The following is a 20,643-nucleotide window of genomic DNA, read 5'->3' on the forward strand; positions in this document are numbered from 1 at the left end:
AATCACTCTGTAGATACTCCCATAAGACTTCGTAATGCCAAATATATTTTCTTGTGGTTAGTAAATCTTAGTGGCTAAAGAAAATTTTTTCTCAGTGTATGAACTCCATGTCAACTTTATAAAAATAATGTTGTGCAATAGCGTTCTATTTATTTCATGTAATTAAAATCACCAACTATTTACTTGATTTACATTATCCATTGACATAAGTTACTTTTTCTCGATTAACCTCCCCTCCCCTTCCCTTCTCTTCCCTTCCTAAGCCTTATTATGAACGTACGCACTAACTTGTTTTATCTGTAACTAATTAACTGTTACTATTATTACTATTATGATTAGTATTATTTATTATTTTATTCATTTATTCCAGGTTTCACCCAAGCTTGGAACATGATCGGAATTTCCGAGGTATCCAAGATTCGATTTGCCTATTTTTATCAAATTTTGTTAAACTATATAGTTCCATAACATTAAGACTGTTTCAAGCTAGGAACTCCAAGGCCTGGAATTACCTGCATATCATATACTGGATCAAGCTCGGTTACCAAACTTGGATCATGATCGAAGCTACCTTAGTGTACAAGCTTGTATTTGCATTATATTACTAAGCTTGGTTGAACCATGACAATGTCCCAGAATCAAGGTTGGGTCAAACTAGCAATTCCAAAACTTGGAATTACCTAGCTATCATATATTGGATCAAACTTGGTTGAAGCCGCGCCGTTCAAGCTCGGAATACCAAACTTGAACCATGATCGAAACTACCTTAGTGTACAAGCTCGTATTTACATTCTATCACCAGACTTGGGTAAATCATGGTAATTCCATAGAATTGAGGTTGGTTCAAGCTAGTAATTCCAAGGCTTGGTATTCCAAGCTGATCTAAGCTTTGAGCCCATCGTTCAAGCTTGGATTTCTCGCCTGCGAATGTCCGTCGGAAACAAATGAATAAGTAAACCCGGAATATTCCCTTATTAGGCTGGACAATTGAAGGCCATTCCGATAAACAATTCAACAAAGTCTAATTAACAAAATGAGAATGTAAGTGTCGCTTAGACCGATTGCCTGTTGTGTGCACCTGTCGTGATAATCGCGGGAGAATCGTGCGGCAAGACTCAAAGAATAATCAACCCAGGAAGAGAACCTGTGGAATCTACCCCGAGGACACGGGCAATTGCTAAAGGGATAGTTGGAATTTCCATCTGCAAACATAACATCTCCAGGGAAATAATAAAGACAAATAAAATCACGAAAATAATACCGAGATGGTCGAGCGATTCTTCTGGCTACCGATCCGATCTGCCTCATTATCCGATAGTTAATTAACACTATTGAAATGAAATTATGTGTCCGTGAGGATTGTTGATGATTATGAGGATGGATCAATTGGGCGGAGATAAATCGTTTCAGAGCTTGCGAGTTTTACTTCTGCCAAATTAATCGTTCGATAAAAATTATTGACAAATGATTTGTAGAGTTATCATTTGAGGAGCAAAATTCTTTTTTTATTTGTGTCGGGACCCGTGAAAATTCTGCAATTCTATAATTTCTGAAATTTCTGTAAGAACAATTCTAAATTTTCAGGTTTAACATCTTATCGGAATCGACAAATTTATTGCAAATTGAATCATATTTTCTATTAAAATTTCAAATTGAATTAACATCCAAATCACCAAGATGAATCAATTAACAATTGTTACTGCAAGAAAAACAGGTTTCAAAAAAGTTGTGCTTCTACCAAATTGATAGTCGGTTAAAAATGATTTAATAAATCATTTTTGTAGTTATCATTTCGTGGATAATAAATGCTATCTGAATAACTGGGACTCAAAATTGCTTTTTTATTTGCAAAGGGAGACAAGAAAATTGTGGAACTCGTCTCGTTGTCGGTGGAATGTATGCAGAATCGTAAATAGTAGTCACGCAGTTACAGAAAAATTGTGTCGTTAGGGTTTAATGGGGTCATTAAGACATCGTTACGGAGCTCTTTTGGGGACTGACGGATTCTCAACAATGACGGAAAAATTATAGCCGTCGTAATGGCTCGTTGCTATTTTGATGATGAATTTTTAAAGGCGAGCAGGTTGCTGGGGGGAGGAAAATTAGTTATTCGTAGCGGGAGAGTTATAGTACACATATACCGGAAAGAGGAGGTAGATTACGTATTTTTATGGAACGACTCGTTTAGCAGACGAAACGACAATGAAGCATCACTTTAACATATTTTTGCACTCTGCAGTGTTAATGACAACGCCAGGCATTATTCAACGAATGATTTTTCCGAGGAATTAATGACCGGTGAATAATGTCAACCGGAAGTTATCCTAAGGAGCATTTCGATTTGAGAAATATTTTCTTAACCGGATAATTGGAGATTTTCAAGGCTGTAGTGGTGAACAGGCGGGGGAAATTGACAAAAGGGCGCGACATTTTGTCCCGGATGTTTTCCAGATGCAGAGGAAAAGTTTTCTATTTGACTAAATTCATTTCTCCAGCTTTTGAGGTAAATTTATGGGGCGAAGCCGATCACGATTTTATTGTATTTTCGTAAAAGAAGGAGAACCTGAAATTGTTAATAAAGATAATGTGACAAGAAATTTTTGTAAGAGTAATTCTCAATTTTCGGATTCAATATCTTTCCTCAATGGTTAATGAAAATTCAAGCTTTCATTTATTTACATTTATATTTTAACGTGATTCGTTTCAAGATGCAACTGGCTATTGCATGCAAGTCTTCAGGCATTTATTTATATATTTATAAATATCTTCAAAATATTAATGTTCTTGGATTGTCAAGATGAGTAAGAAAATTAGTGAACGTTCTTAATTGAAATGCAGTTCAAAAATAATATAATTGAAAACTAATTAATTCTGATGAAATTGGACCTGAAATTTCAGAAAATCCGGCTTGTTCATGAGAAAATAGTAATAATCTTCACAAAAACTATTTGAATGGAGTCGAGCCGGACATGAAATTAATGCCAAAATGTGATCTCCCGTGACGATACGAATGAGGAAGAGGTTTTCAAAAAAAAAAAAAAAACGGCGGTTTCGAAATTCGATCCATCGTCCACCGATGAAAAACAACGTGGTTTTAATTTATCGTACGCTGTACTACACTCATGTCAATTGATAATGGAAGCCCGAGTGGCGTCAAAATACTTATTAGCAATTTTCTCCGAGAGCCAATTTGTCTTGGAGATCATGTGTTGCCGATTTTACACACGTGTTGACTGAAATCGTAGCAGCTGTCACGACTCTCTCGTAAAAGACCCGAAATCCGAATTTTCTATTGACATATGCGAGAGACCAAGAGTTTCTAAATGAAAATCCGATCAGTCAAGCGAGATCAAATCATTTCGAAGAGAGAAAAGTCATTATCGCGGCCTTGGCCATAAATTCATGAATAATTCCATTACAGATTCCATTAGAATTTCCAACGAAAATTTCAGGGATTTTTCAAATGTATTTTGTTTTGCTATTAAATATTGGAAGGTTCATTACGACTTGAACGATTCATTTCAATGAATTCGGACAAAAAATATTTGAAATCATGGGATTCTCTCCCGCCAACTGTCACGCACCTCTTCCTTTTTCAAGTGTTCATTTAGATCAGAGATGAATAATTCGAGTTATTATGCCACAGCGACAAGTTCTCCGCGTAAACAATCAGAGGAAGGGAGAATTCCTCAAATATTTTAGCCACATCATCTGGGCGCGCACTTTTAGAAATCTCAAAATTTTAAATAACTTAACGGTTTTAATAACGATTATTTACATTATATTCATCTGAATTTATTGAACTAAAACTGAAAATCACAACAGTTAGAGAAATTCATTTCCCGAACTTCATGAATTTTCAATTAACTGAAGATTCAAAATTCAATTCAAGAGCCAAGAGGTAAAGCAGTTCGAGCAGATTTCACCCGTTTCCCAGTTTTCAGTAAATATTCCGCAATCTATGGGAGATGTCAAACTCATCGATATAACCTTTCTTATAGATTTCCACGCGCCCTACAAAAAATGTTTCTACCAAAATTTCTCTATCTCATTCAGATACCGAGATATTCCCAAAAAAAAATCTCATTTAAACTCAACTTCGAAACCCACCGTTTTCGCGCGTCGCACCTCCAGAATTTTGAAATAAAAAGAGTAAAATTTGCTTAAACTTTCTGCAATTGAAGAGAATCTTCTCAGTATTGTCCGAAATTTCGGATACTCTCAAAAAGTGGATTAAAATCAGTGATTCGACGAAAACACCACCTCGACGAGAAACTCACCCGAAGACTCGTTTGCAGGAGCGTGGACATGCGCGCGCACAGGAAGACCGGGAAAATTTGGCGCACAACAGAAATCCCCGTAAAAACTGACACCTGATTACTACCCCAGACGAAACGTTCCACTGATCGCAGCACAGAATTTCCCCGTGATAATCATGAAAGCCACAGTTTTTCACAGTGGAATAAAAAAAAAACAAATCCTTCGGCGTCCGCCACTTGTTGTCAGGACCGGGCAATTTATCCCAGTGATAAACAAATCGATAAACTGAATATTTAGTTATATATTTAAACAGCCGATTTGAAAGAGCGACGGAGTTTGGCCCGCGTCAGCTGCTCGCCGCGGCTGCACTGAGTTCCGTTGTGACTACTACTATGCGAATGAGTGGAAAGGACGAGGTGGTGGTGGACAAGACGAGGCGAAAGGTGGGGAAAAACAGAAAGAGAGAAAACACTGGGGGAAAAACAAAGAGAGAGAGAGAAAAACGGGGGAAAAAATGGTTTGGGACGAGGGGAGATTGACCGTCGAGAGAGCAAGAAGACATCACTCTAACGCGCGCGAGAAAAGAATCAATTGAACTCAGAAATAATCATTTTTTAATATGCAATGGTTTATTGCAACTGGGAGGACTGCGGGTGGTGGTAATGACACGTGGGGAGAGGGAAAGATACGCACCGCAGGCCAATAAAGTGTACTTGGAGAGAGACGGAAAATTATGTGACAATTTCATTAATTTTCAGGGGAAAATTATTCGCCATTGGAAAGTTCCAAGCATTGGGAGGAGTGATTTTTCATTTTTTGGAGAGTCCTCCGGGTTTTGGTGGGGGACAGCAAGTGGAAATTGTCGTCGGGAAAAACTTTGAGGGAAATGGGTAGATAACAATACATGAAAAATTAAGCAAGTACAGAAGGATATGGAACCTGTCAAATGTATAAATCAATTTGTTACAACTTGTGAAAAGAGAATCTAGAGTGTATGAATATTATCCAGAGTTTGTACAACATTAGTTATTATATATCTGTGTAAATAACCCATTAGGATCGACACGTATAAATAAAGAATAAACAATCGAGAATATGATTGCGGACATTGTACTGTGGAAATGGATGGAAATTGAACTTTCAATGAATTTTCCAGGCTTTCAATTTCAAGTATTGAACGAATGATGACAAATAATTTTTGTTTTAAATAATGAATTATCATTACAAACAAATGACATAGGGAAATCTGTTTCAGTGTACTTTTTGCTAATTTGTTGATGAGCCTGTAAATTTTTGTTTCGCAGTTTTTATAGACTTCATGCAGTGGAAATTATGATAAATCCTTGGAAGAGGATAGAAGAGGTAGATGTAGTTGCGTAGCTCAAGGGCTGCACTTAATAATTTTAACCTATTAACTTTTCGTACGAACGGAGAGACGGAGTCGGTGGAAACTATCGAGAATCGCCCTCGAGCGTTTTTTCTCGTGAGAGTCCTATGATGATAGCTTTCACGATGAGATCCGGGTGTGCACTATAGTGATTCACGAAATAATGGGAGCAAAATATAAATTGTCGGAAAATTGAGCTCCCAAATGAATTCTTCGAAATTCCATCTAACCAAATTTTTGCGGGCGCATTTTGCATTTCATCGTGAGAAATTTCTCTCAGCGCCGCTGACGGCTGATGAAAAATTAAACATACGGTTTAGTGACATAATAATTCAAAAACTGCATACATTTCTCTACATTATAAATAAGATTACTGCTGATTATTAAAATGATTACTGACTTTAAGAAAATAATTGATTGATCAAGAACAAATGCTCGAGAAATTTCTATCACTTTGAAATTGCTAAAGCTTCAAGTGAAACACTTCACTTGAAAATTAAACATTTAACAAAGAATTTTTTTAGATATTGCATAGGGACTTTTTGAGGGATTTTTCTTAAGAAAAACCTCACCAACTCCACAAACAACAGCCGACTTTCAACCCGTGATGAACGACTCCCTACACCTGCTTGCACTTATGCATTAACCTCCAGTTCCCCGAAGATGTAAAACGTTACGAGAGGCCTCTCGAAAGAAACCACACGCGGTAAAATCCCGGACTACCATGGATTTATTATGCGATGGTATACATCAGTGGCATTAGCACAATCCATATAATTCCCAAAGCCACAGAACTGTTTACATTTACTCGTGAAGGAGCCAGTGTTAGTGGTTAATGCGAAAAATATCAGAGACGACGAAAACAGGGGAACACTCAATTATCGTGCGTTATCGTTGTACCTTACCCACCTGTACGTTGTATGAAAAACGTAGTATACACATTTATTGTGTACATGTCGGGCCCTCGCTACAACGGAGAATCCTATGGAATCCGGTTTTCTCTCGCGACTTGTACTCATTGTGAAGGACTCTTTTGCAGGAGCTACTTCTCCAGTCCGGGTTATTTGCAGACCCGTCCCTTTCTGACGATCAACCACGGGGGGGCACGTCAACGTCAAGTACACTTTCACCATTGTTACTAACAAATTATCATCTTTGTCATTGACGCCTTTTTTTTATTCAGCCTCGAATGCTTAGGATCAATCCTATCCGTCAACTTTCGTGGCGAGAACTCCAGTCTACGCCACGTGCCGTTTAGCCCTCCGCTAAATGAAAATTTTTCTTTAAATATCCAAAACACGTCATTCATCTATTTTTCCAAAATACATTGCGAATTTTAAAATTAAAAAAAATTTTTTAATATATAATTAAAAAAATAAAAAATTATTTTTTATTTTCAAAATTAATAAATTGGCTTATAAGCACAGCCGGAAGATTGAATTTTGAAAAATATAAAATAGAGATATAAATAGTGTAATTATTTACACATATTTTTCCCATGAGATTCCCTATATATCCTGATTAATTCCATTTTAATAATCGTTCACCACGCCTCACCAACTAATTTTTAAGTTCCTGCTCTGTAATCCATCCGTTCGTTTTTTTTTATTTTGATACCTAAAGTTATGTTTAATAATTACGATTACCCCCACCCCACATTTGATCAATAGAGTTCCAACTAGTTTGTGAAAAACTTTATTTTTGAATTATTAATATGGTTACTCATTTAGTCTTTAAGTTCCTCTTGTAGATTTAGCCTTATTATACTTATTTTTGTATGAACTCGAACCTCACCTGTCATAAGGAGTCAATCCCTAGATGACAGGTTAATAAATTAAAAGAATAAAAAATGGTATTTTAGTCAATGCTCCATCAGAATGTGCGTTATTCAACTCAGAAATATTTTTTTGGTGAAAAAAAAATTGAATCGATTATTCATTATACTAACAGAATTGTTTAGAAAATAAAATTCCTGAATTTATTGTTATGGATGGAATCGACTGAGAATCGACCAAAAAAAATCCTTTTTCCACGCGCGCATAAATTCGATTTAAAAAATAATGAAGACACATTAATCATGCGAATAGTTTGTGAGGCCAGGAGTTGTCATAAAATCTATCTCCATTGACGCACGAATAAATTCAATACACCGAATATCCGTTAGTCAAGTTGTCGGTGGGTTGTGCCCACAGCCGGAGATTGTGGTAGTGCGAGATAATAAAGTTGGATGACTAAAGCCGCGAATCGGTGCGAAAGGTGTTGGCACTGCATTTCAATGATGCCCTCTGCCATAATATCCCTCCCTGGCCCCTTTACCCGGCAAATTAATGTAATTTGTCCCCATAACACTTCGCCAAGTCTCAATTACTGAAATGAACTGCGGGACGACGGAAAGATAGTGCCGCCGAGGGGAATGGATTAAGTAATGTGTTGACTCTGGTGTAAAGAGAGGTCTTGCTGGTTTAGAAGCTACTGAATATTATTTCGTAACAGTGGATTCCTCATGGCACTGACACAACTCGTTAAATCCTCAATCCCAGGGTGCGTTATTTGTTCATTCTTCCACGTATGTGTCAACTGCACTTGGCCAATACTGAAAATTTTCCTGCGATTGAAACGATTCGATTATACAAGTGAGGCAGTTTATGCAATGACTATTCCAAACTGGTGGTAGTCAATACCTCGATACCCATCCACTGATTCGTCAATTATCAAGACGATATGATAAGTTTAAGATATTGAAAGTCATGCCTATAGTGAAAGAGTCCCCCGACGCGCAGTAGTGGACTGCGCAACTTCCGTTGCACCCTTCGTTGCATGGGATTCCCCAGGGACTGACCGAAAACTGCGATAACGGGATATACGTTGGCAGGTTAATAATGAAAACGATACATTTCTCACAACATTCTCTTCTCCCTGACAATGACAGGCATTCGGTGTAATCGTCGCAGATATGTTCCTGTAATAAATATCAGATCCGAATTCGACCTTCGTTCAGAATTTTTATTTTCTATAATTAAAATCAACATCTAGCAGGATGACTGCATCACAAGTTCGTTCATTCCTTTCTCATGGCGTCACAACGGGGAATTTCGTCTTGTTGTAATACATCTCTGTAAAAATTACGAGCACAAAAAATAAAAATAAAAACGACAGAGTATGTGGACTTTGAATTCTGACACTTGTCCCAGGTGATAAAACCCAGAAGAAAGGATTAAGTATTTATGTGGTGTTATAAATACCCCGGAGGCATTTACAACACAGAAAGCACCGGACATCAAGGGACCTCGAAAGGACGTCGAGGCGTTGGGTTTAACATTGCGTAAGGATTCGGGAGCATGTCGGATTCGTTACGGGAATGTAACGGGCGCAAGGTCGCTCGAATTCCAATCGTGTCCCAGTCTCGATTATAGTTTTCATTTCAATACTTCATACATGCGCGGAGAAAAATTTCTAATAAATTTACCCCAACGCTTACACTCAGACTACAAAATTTTTTAGTTAAATTTTCATTTATTTAACGTTAATTTTCAATGTTACTTACATTGAAATATATTCCCTTATGGTTGGTAAAACGCTGGAAAGTTATAATGGTTATATACTAAACGTAGTGGATTTCTTTCCGTGCGTCCGGATAAAAATATGTTTCAGTATATAATAGGAGAGGGTGGGGCAAAAGGGACCGGTAAAAATTTTTTCTTCTAATTGCTCATTGGATAACAGTTAACATGAACTTCATTGTGTGAAATTTTTATTTACGGAATTATGGATTAAATAGGCGATTCCTTAGTTATTAAAGAAGATATTGAGAAAACGAAAACGAGAAGAATTAAAAAAATAACAAAAATTTTAAAAGATAAGTAGGGTATTTTCGTTTTCTATTGCTCAGGAAGATACGTTCCTGGTACTTCTACAACAGATCTCGCTTCCTCGTGACCTCTGGCCTTGCTTACTGTTTGACTCAGTCTTTTCGGTGCATTCATTTTTTCAGCTTGCTAGTCAGCAAGTTGATTCCGATATCTTGAACGTATTACGATCATTGCTTGACCTGGTGCTCTGAGTTTCCGAGACGTTCGAAGCTTACAATAACTCCAGCTGATCTTAGCCTGATTTAAATTTCACAGCCTCTAGAATATAAAACCGTTCCACTTATTTTTTATGGTTACTATTGTTTTTTTCTTCTCATTTTTGTTGTCTCAATATCTTCTTTAATAACTAAGAAATGGACCACTTAATCTACAATTTTGGAAATAAAAATTTCATACCATGAAGTTCATGTTAAGTGTTGCGCAACCGGCAATTGAAAAAAAAAATCACCGGTCCACTTCGCCCCACCCTCCCCTATGTATTGTGAGAATTGGTCGGAAAACTATGACATCTTCATTTTCTTCTTTAAAAAATTCAAATTTCCGTTCGATTTTTTTTAACGGTAAAACTCAAAAATATATATATTCTCGAGTAAAACTCGACATTGAATTTTTTGGGAATTTGACAAAAGTGTCCCTATACCCGTTAAATTCAGGGACTTTCAAAGAATTCCTTGAAAATTCTATAGAATTCGTCTCTCATATCTCGATTTTCTTAAACACCCTGTTTTTCCTAAATTTTCCGAAAACAATTGACCTCAATTCGACAATTTCCACAGATATTCTCCTCACCAATGTCACTTGTAACAAATTTCCAAGACTCCCGGAAACTTCAACATAAAATTTGTACCAGTGAATTATGTCGGTGGCAACAGTGTTTATTTGCATTACTTTTCTGGCTGGGACGTGGTTTTGGCGTGGAGTCAGTGATAATAATGTCAATTGAGAAAGAAAAAGAGATAGAAAATGAATGTACAAAATCCCGACAGCAAATGTACATTTCAACTAAAAATGGAGACTCTATTTTCGAGGTTTGCGCTACATCTCCATGAATCACTTGATATAGTTAATTTCTGAAAAAACAACATAATCAGAGTGTGGGTTGTTTTATTCAGTGGAAAACTGGAAACGTGATGTGCCAGCTGGGTGATTTTAACGAGGGCCGCACCACTTGGCGTGCGTCACCCCAATATCTTCAGCTGTATTTGGAAAATTAATGAAATAAACTGTAGCAGACTGTAGGCAGCAAGACCAGCCATTTGGACTCCTGAGTAAAAGAGAAGCTTCACGAATTGATGGGAATTCCGTTGGTAAAAGAGAGACAGCCACATGCTGGCGCGCGCCCGCTTCAAAGTAATCGATATAGCTGCCCCCGGAGAGCAAACACACATATACGTATGGAAAGGAGAAGAAAAAGAAAATAAATTAAAAAAAAAAGGTGGACGAAATGCTTCCCAGAACCGGCTTCCTTGTTACGCGACCAGACGAGCGAACATAAATTCATTCGTAACTCCATCACGACTGGATAACTATAAAATTCTCGCATTCGAATGGCACGCGAAGATTATCGTGACAGAAAAAAAAATGTGGGAGAAAAAATTGGAATCAGGAGAACGGCTGACAGCGAGAGAGACACAATTTTTATCCCCATTTTCATTCAGTGGAATAACTACACTTTTTCAAAATATCAACTCTTTCCAAATATTTATTTATCAATTTATTTCAAGTGAAATCCTCTAATATTCAGCTTAATGATTTTTTATTTAACTTAGCTTAACTTAATCAATTTATATTTTGGAAAATGCATACCACATAGAGAATTTACCGATTGTGTATGTATTAATATAATTATTAAAATTGAATGATAAAAAATGAATGAAAAATGATCGTTAATTTTAGATGTTGAGAATAAATAGATTTGATCTTTTGTTATACTAATCAAATAACATCACCCGGATTTTTTTCATAAATACTACGAGAAAAGCACGCACATTCGAGGAGATTGTTATTGAATCGAGAACGATAATCGATCTGAATCATAACCGTCGTGCGCTATAACACTCGCCCATCGAATTTTCCACCAGTCTCCAAAAAGCCACCCGCTAAATTTGTGGATGTTAGGACTCGTTGGAAAAATATACCAATGATTCTATTTTACCGTCGTGCAGTCTCACCGGGCTAACTCCACTGAAATCTCTGGTTTACCTAAATATCCCGAGAACGATTGAATTATAGCCCGAATTGTGGGCATAAATACACTCCTAATGTTTAACAGTTGGTGATCAAGGTTCTCTGAGTCGAGATCACGTGAAAGTTGAATGAAACTATTCAATTCGGCGGAATCTATGGAATTGGAAGCTTTTTTCGTATTTCAATTAGTTGAAGTTGCATCTGTAGAATTTGACCCGTACTATTTGACCCTTTGTTTAACCATGACCCATTGTTGTTGTTGAAACTACAGGGTGTCACACAAATTTTTCAAGTCAGAGACAATCTTGAAATTAATCCTGAGTCACATGATTCGGGTCAGTTGAGTGGGACAATTTAAGGGGCGTTCATCAAATATTATCATGGGTCAAATCGTGAAGGTCACGATGGCTAATTTATCTTATCCCATTCCTCGTTCATGAAACAATTTTGAAAATATTTTTTCGACGAAGCATTTAGTGGAAGTGCTTTTGACCTGTAATATTTAACCCATGATAATCATATCAATCAATTTGACCCACGCCAATAATAAAATTAATGAAATCAGCGTCCAATTATTACAAAATTATGTCATTTTTTATGCGAATACGTCACATCCATTTGACCCGTTCTTATTGATCCCTAGAATTCCGTTCTCAATTTTCACCATAATGAGTCGAATTTAATGTTTGATTCTATAAGATTTGAAATATTAAAAAAACACGAAAAAACTGCAAATTCTTGTTGTTTAAGTGGGAGGTGAATTCGCATAGGTGTAATTGTTCAATTAATATTGAGCCGCACAATTTGACCCATAATATTCACCCCGATGGGTAACATGGTGAGAATGAAATTGCGCTGATTGAATCGCCAGATTGGAAATATTTTTTTTGTAATCCTCGGAATCGCGCGTTAATTCTATAAGTCAAAGTGAGTAACCTCGCGGAATTAGATTGAATTGGATTGGTTTGCGGGTTACGATAGTATAGTCAGCAAAAACGCCACAAACTAACGTTGCACCTGTGAATATTATGGTTTTGTTTACGATCGTCGAGTCGAGATAAGGCGGAATGGCATATCGACGCTGATTTAGAAGCAAAAAATTATTGGAAAACGTCATTGAGAAGGAAAAATGAACACTCATGGAGAGCGTGATATGGAATCAGGATAAAAGAGATTGTTATTACGCCAGATTTGTTGCGAGAGACGGCACACAACGACGATATAACAAGGTGGTAGGAGAGAAATCGGTTATTAAGACACTTATGTACAACCTGTGCCCGATGTCTATGCAACTAACACCGTGAAGACAGCGAGTATTGAAATAGGACCGCTTTCGGATCCGCTCAAATTCTCCCTTTCACTCTTACCATTTGCCGAGTAATGATCATTTTTCCCCGTTTCACCCATTACAGATGAGATGATCATTTTTCGGTAATCGTCGTTTTAATCATCAATTTGGTAGATCAAAATCCGGAATGCGAGAATTCAAGATTCTCAGAAGAGAACATTGGAAATACACAGAAGCTAATAAATCTGAGTTCTACGAAAATTGACGGGATGGATATCCAATAAATTCTATTAAAAACTGATTTGTTGTCGTTAGCTTATCTCATTTTTTCGGATGTTGAGAGAAATTAAGTCTCAGAATTTGTGGAATTTTAAGAATATCAACAGATACTTGGGAAATTTCCCAGAGTGATAGGTGACGTGGATGTCAAATATCTTGAGAAAAAATGTGGAGAACGTCAGACCTGGGAATTTTTACGAAATATACGACAATTATCTGATCTTGTGGTTAAATAAAATAGTAAATTCATGGGCTCGAATTGAAATTACGAATTGTGAATCACTCGTAAAGTATTATTGTTTTATACATTTTTTTATTCCTTGATGTAATAAAATTTAGTCTACAAATAAAAAAAAATAATTTCCAAAAAAAATGACGTATCTTATTGAATTTCATCGAACTTCCATCATCTCAATTTTTGTGGCAATTTTTTTTCAATTTTTCATGGGAAAAAAGACGAAAAAAGTCCCAGTCCAGTAATTTTTACTGAGATTGTAAAGTAAAGAAGACATGAGTATAACTGTACGATTTCTAAGCGTCAGGGTGAATTTTGCTAGAAATTTCTGACCGTGCGGTGAACGATTTCGATGGACCTACCGTCCAAATTTCAATAATTAATAAATTTTTTTCCGAGTGTCCAGTGAAGAGAGCTTGACAGTTCCCACCAAAAAAAGCCGAAAAATTCCTTAAATCGGGGATCACGGGTGTCCAAAGAATCCAAACCCGGTGAAATTTCCCATCACATCAGTATCGGAACGACCAAGAGGGACCACCTGGTGGGCCCGCGGCATCCCAAAGAGGGCCTCACCCCTGAAACCCTCTCCAGACGTCGTGGGGACGACGAGGGGAACCCCAGGTCCCATTTTCCCCACCGATCCACTAACGATCCCGTCGACGACTCACTTTGCCTTGTTACCCCCGTCATCATCATCCCGCAAAACCCACCGCTCCCCTGAAAGTCCCATTCCACCTATTCCCCACGGGAGATAGGGCCCCACGTAGATAGAGCAAACAAATTCAACGGTGATTTCAGCCTACCCAAAACATCTTGTTCTCCTCCAATGGGCCGGCGATGCTAAACCCATCCCTAAAATGGGTGGCAAAGGAGCGTGGAACCCACTTGGGAGGGGGAAAAGGGGGGAGGGGGACCACCTGCGAAGGTTGGGACCACCACGGGAGCCTGTGGTTACCGACCCAGGGCGAATCTTCCATCATTCCAAGAACAAAAAGTAAAAATAAATTGAAAGCGCCCAGTTGAAGATCAACAGAATGGACTACAATAAAAAATATTAAACTTTAAACAAACATGAAAGAAATTCATAGTGGGGGTAAACCTTTGACCTAAGCGGAGTCTGGGACGGGCCCAGATTCCTCCGGCGCCCTCCAAATAAATCAAATTAAATAGACAATCGCATTTTGATTTTGTTATTTTTTCATTCCTTTCGGGATGACATCTCGACCACCTGCTGTAGACTCGGCTTCCAGGAATGATGAAAATGATGATTCATAGGTAGTTGTACTTTGACTTCAGTCCTCTCATTGGGAACTTAGTGGTTTCCCACGGACTTCGCTGCTGAGGTGTAGAGTATTTTTTGAATGATTGGTTTTTTTTTTATTTATTTTTTTGGAGTCTTATGCGCGGCATGAACTCTCTCGGGGGATTTTAGGTGGACTTAGAGGTAACGAAAGAGGAGCCGACGATAATTGGTGGGTCGTTTTGTTCTTGGGAGGCCGGAAGCCATCAATTAAGGTGGGAAGAAGTCCCTTGGAATGAATTTTGCGGGGAGGTGGAGAGGAAAGAGTCACCTGAGAGTAAATTTGAGCTTTCAGTGGGTCTAGTCGGCAGTGAGGCTCGTTGTGGCTAATTGCGTTGTGGGATTTAGCCGAGTGGTTGATGTGAAACTGAAATGAGAGGGGGTTGATAGCCACCGCAAATAGCTCGATGGGAATATTAGGTGACGTATGTGTGGTGCATCTGTGGGTATCCAGGTCTAATTGGCTCTTGTGTGTTGATTTTGTGACGATTCCAGGGTTTCAGCTTCACGAAATCCTGACTTTATGGTGCTCTGTCACGACTTCACAATGTCGTGACTTCATGACTTCATAACTTGACTTCACAACATCTTCTGTGAAGGAAAGGTATCGTGAATACCGGTTGGATGATTTAATAAACGTGTTATTCTTCTCACCTGTGGTATTTTCAACTTCATGATTCTGCGATTTTCCTGCACCGCATTTTAGCCACTTCATGACTCCATGTGACTTCCTCTCGAAGTTATTATGCCTTTTCAACGTCGCTATTATGATTTTTTTTAATTATTAGTTGTCAACTCGACGAGTTCTTTGCACTGAAAGTTTTTTGTAAACCTGCCATTTTCATCTTCTTCAATAATTTCAACATCATCATTTTAGGATTTTCTTGCTCTACGACTTTTCAACCTTGTGATTAATAAACATCCACAAAAAATATTTGTACCAAAATCGCTTTAAAAAATAACCGAACTGTGCAGCAAGCGTGGACCATTGCGATCTAACCTCAAATATGATGGTTCAATTCAGTAAAATTTCCCAGCTGCGTCACTGAAAAAATAATGAACAGTCCAGTAAAGTTTATTGGGAGTGCTGTGAAAAATCAATGATACGAAAGAAAAATGAAGTGCCCATTATTAAATCCGCTGCTTCCACAAATATATCAGCTTTTCAGCAGTTGATTCTACAACATTGAATGAACTTCGGTGAAAATTAAGGATTAGCCCAGTAAATTTAATTGCCCTGTTCAGTACATATTTGCAGTAAAGATGAAAGAGATTTTCTATGAATTTCACATGACTTTTCATCAATGTAATGCATAACATGCCTTTACTAACACGAGATCAGTGATTTTTCTTGGATATTAATCTCCGTGCATGAATTATCAACCTCACCACCTTCCAACTTGACTTCATGCCGTAATTGACCATGATTTCAGTCACAACCTCGTGATCCTTCCCCCTCTCAACTTCAACCTCACGACCTTGTGTCTTCCCTTCACCCTGGCTTCTCAACATCAACAATTCTCCCATTAAAATAAATAACAACATGCTTTCAGTCTCGCAAATCGATAAAAAAAAGAACTACCACAAAATGCATAACACTTCGATCAATCATGCAATTATCGTTATTTCCCACAATTTCAATAATCCCCACGCAACGCGTAAACAAGTCAACATGTGCGTATACAGCGTGAAGTCAATATTTCAACCCCGATGAAGGTTTTAAAAAGTGTCAAGGCCGGCTGTTGCTTTTCCGTGAGGCATTTGTAACCCAGTGACACAGCGATAGTGATTCCAGTGTAATGCCATTTACGGGATGACTCTGAGTGAAGACCACTGTTGTATAATAAATTAATGAGGCGCCACGCTGGTGCCGTTCAGTCAGTGAAACAATCATTTTCACGCCGATGACCCTGTCTTCTCCTCAACCGAGACTGTTCCATGTTCCTGTTCTATGTCCCTCCCTCACCTCATCGCCGAGTTATTAATGCACCCGGTATTTAACAGTATGACTCATTGTTTTATTCCCTCGCACTAGAGTGCCCGATACGAGACGAATTGCAATGTTTTTTTTTCCCTCTTGGATGAAAAAAAAAATCAACATGAATCACGCAGACGCGTGCGTGACGAGTCCGACGAGTCACGACATGATGTGCCACGAAATTTCGTAGAAATTCACCGCATCTTTTTTCTCTGTTTTCCGGAGCTTATCGAGATGTGACACTGTCGCTTGGAACAGCTTCCGGTGTGCGCACGCGTGGAAATCTTTATCGTTTCGCCTTGACGTTATCAATTTTAGAATTTAATTAAGGCCTTCGAGAGTAATCACAATGGTTGGGAATAGACCACCGAGTTTTTCTATTATTGTTCTGCTTCTGATTGTTTCGGCGGTAATTCGGAGCTCGTTTACACTAGAATCTCCGGGTAATCTCTACTTCCGAGAGAATTACCCATAATTAACAAACCGAGCATTCATTGATGATCTAGAAAGAAATATAAATAATAAAATCAATTTTGTATTCTTCTCAGCGAAAAATAGCACGACAATTTCAAATAATTGCGTTCTTTTTATTGCGTATTACGTGAATTGTTGGGTAATATTAAGAGAATATTTGTGTCTGTGTGGATGATTAAATGAATCTGCTTGTCTATTTTTTCCCGAGAATCACTCAAGAACAAAAGACGCGATAAAATGAGAGGAGACAACCCGCTGGGTTGGGAATCCAGTCGTTGGAGAACCTGAATGAAGGAGAGCGAAATAAGAAGCGAAAAGATGAACGAAAATAAACGACGAAACAACTTGGAGATACTCGTGGAAGTTGGTTGTACTTCTCATCTTGCGACGCAGGTGGACTGTTGAGATACGAGGAATGGGAATATCAATCCCCTTCTCTCGGGTTAAAAAGAGATGACCAGGTGATGCAGCTCGTTTCCTCGACTCGGTGCACTGCGCTATTAAGTTTCTTTCGTACACCCGTTTGTTAGCATCAATGTGCGGTTATTCATGTTTGCAAGAGGACAGGAAGCGACCAGTTGATCTTCACCCCCTTCTCCCAGGATGGGATTCAACAATCTTCCGGGAAGACAACATATTACGATCCCATTTATTCCACGTAATCCACACCGACATTTAAACTATATTTTTGCTTTATACTTGCCGCGAGAATTCAACTCCAGCTGATGTTTTTTCACAGAGATTAAATATACAAGTTAACTCAACATATTTTTTTTACCTTCTAGCATCTTCATAAAATGTTGAATATTTTTTCCCCGCGTTTTCATCATAAAATTGCCATTAGGGAATGGAAAAATCCCTGAATCAGATGATAAACATTACAAGAATAATCTTCTACTGATGCTTTTTCTACAGCACTTCTTCATTCGTAAAAAATCCATCCACACATCCATTTATTATAGGAATGGAAACAATGAAAAAATTGAATGCTAATTGAAATTTATACCCAACACAGCGGGAGGAATTATTGAAGTCATCCTCGCAGGTGGATTCAATCCGTCATTGTGTCAACTTACAACTGGAAAAATACTCTTGAAATTAAGCAAAAAATATGGGAAGAATCTCCTGTGACTAATTCCATTTCCGATAAAAAATATCTTCTGATATGCCTAGCCGTTCCCTCCAAATCAATACTCATTCCAATGATTCGATATTTATAACAAAAACATGAAATTCAGCTTCGCCAATAATTCCCCAACTTTTCACGATGGCGCGCATAAAAAAAAGAATAATTGAAATTCACAAGCACCACAAGACTAATTATTGTCATTATCTCCACAATCATTCCATCTATCATTACGTCTAGCCATAGGAGGAAAAATCACGTTTTTATGCGTTCGCCAGTTTCACCCAATCATCGGATTCATTGAAACGAAGAATAAATTCCACCAGACAACTGGACAAAGAATGAACAAGGAAGAACGATGAGAATTGCAATTCAAAACACATTTGAAAAATGAGAAAATGCCCCTGCAAAATACTATTTAGCGTCAATGCTCGCGAAACGGACCCTGACCTCTTTCGCGAACCCTCGCACTCCCTTTTCCGGATGCCGCTGGAGAGATAGCGGTCCCGACGGCACCACCACACGCTCCTATTCCTTCGTCTTCCAACCCCCTCCCACCCCCCACCCACCTCTCAGTATTTTGCCTTCCAGCACGGCACAGATTTTTTTCCTTTTTTCCCCTTTTTTTTCTCTTGAAACTCTTTCTTTTTCCTACAACTCGACGTATCGGGCGTGTCCACTCATTATTCCCGGCGCCGGATTATATGCGCTAGTGCCCCCCCCCCCCTCTTCCCCTCCCCCTCATCTTGACATGGCACACATATATGTACCCATACGGGCGAAGCATTTCCCACCTCTTCCGCCCCCTTCAGTTGTATATACTTGGAAAAATGTCGAGTACATAGTCCATACGCTACATTTTATATAGCCCATGGGTTGAGTAGATCAGTATCGGGGAATACCCCCCCGGGGGGGGGGGGGGGGGGCTCCACTACTATTTCAGTGCAAAAGTACGGATTCTATGCATCCACACTGCATGTGTACTCTTTTTTACTCTCCAATTATTGTCGTCACTCGGCTGCGCACTGACACGACACGGGGTAGAGACAGCGCCGGCTCGTGGAGACTTGTGGAGGTGAAAGAGGGTTTTTCGGGTTAAATTCGTGGGTTAGTAGTGGACCAGGTAATTTCACCTATGTTTTTGACCTGTTGGATTCAAGATATAGTTGGTTCGGATTAATGTCTCCCAAATCTTGTGATTTTCAAAGCATCAAAGTGCGTGATTAACACCTAGGGTCAAAACCGCAGCTGATGGCGGTAAGGAATCTTGGGTCAACTTCGCCTGTTACTCGACCCATTGGATTCATTGGAACAGAATTGTGACGAAAACTGTGGATCAGATTCTACGAGTCTGAATGATTTGGCCAATTAGGAGGGTATCTCATCAATGATTATTAGGTTGAGCATTGGGTCAACCTATAGGGATTAAATTTATTTGACCCAGACGATGTAACTAGAGCAACGCAGGTGCATCCCAACGATGGCACAAATGATTTTACTAATTACACCGATATATCGCTGGGTGGAACAGTAATTGTTGAATTTTTAAAATTGGAGGGTGAAAATCTGTAGGTGAAATGTTGTGGGTCAAAGTAGTTTGGGCCACGTGACTTATGACGTGATTGACATTTAGTGATTGTAAAAGTCTTGAAAAATGATTTGATAAAATGGGGTGACACCGTGTGGGTCAAATAGCTATCGTCGAATTATCAGGGTCGAATGAATGATCGCGCGATTGAATCTGCCGTGCAAAGTGCAACAGTATCGGTACGTGACTCCTCTGCCTCTCCACATCCGACTATTAAAAAGCCACATTTGCTGATTGCATGATCAATTGAACATCTCCGAATGGCTTTTTTCTCATCTTTTTTATTTGATGCTTCCCTCTTGGCTCATTCTTTGATCTGGTATTTTTATTCAACTGCTGTTTATACCGTGTATAGACGTAGATGGGTGGAATAGGTGCCTATCCGTACACCGTTCATTTCCTCAATAGCTCCTCGCACGTGATCTTGGCGCCGACTTGGCGCTTTCAACCGTCAATTTTGTACGCTCTGTCGTTTTTTCCACTTATGTATATTTCTTCCCTCCACGTCAACTGCCATTCGATATACCGGCCAATAACAGATCATCGATGTTATACTACGTGGCTCTTGACCGGTATATAACGATTATTTATTAGCGGAACTTCTGTACCTCCCACTGCACCAGCAAAAAATAACAAAACGCCCCGATAGGGGATAGTAAATTTGCATTTTTA

General features: G+C 38.6%; 1 protein-coding gene across 2 annotated transcripts in view; it reads right to left on the reverse strand.

Moving 5' to 3' along the window:
- cv-2 (crossveinless 2) overlaps positions 1–6,343 on the reverse strand; it is a 24,410-nt gene extending 18,067 nt beyond the window's left edge. The window contains exon 1 of one of the 2 annotated variants that reach the window (XM_011302524.1): positions 6,220–6,343. The gene's annotated coding sequence lies outside the window, so the exon portion shown is untranslated. Of the gene's footprint in view, positions 1–4,280; positions 4,619–6,219 lie in introns of those variants that run through there. The other variant, XM_011302523.1, reaches the window with a different exon arrangement.
- Between the last annotated feature and the right edge of the window lie 14,300 nt (positions 6,344–20,643).

Source organism: Fopius arisanus, unplaced genomic scaffold, assembly GCF_000806365.1.
Source record: "Fopius arisanus strain USDA-PBARC FA_bdor unplaced genomic scaffold, ASM80636v1 scaffold00028, whole genome shotgun sequence".
Lineage (NCBI taxonomy): Eukaryota > Metazoa > Arthropoda > Insecta > Hymenoptera > Braconidae > Fopius > Fopius arisanus.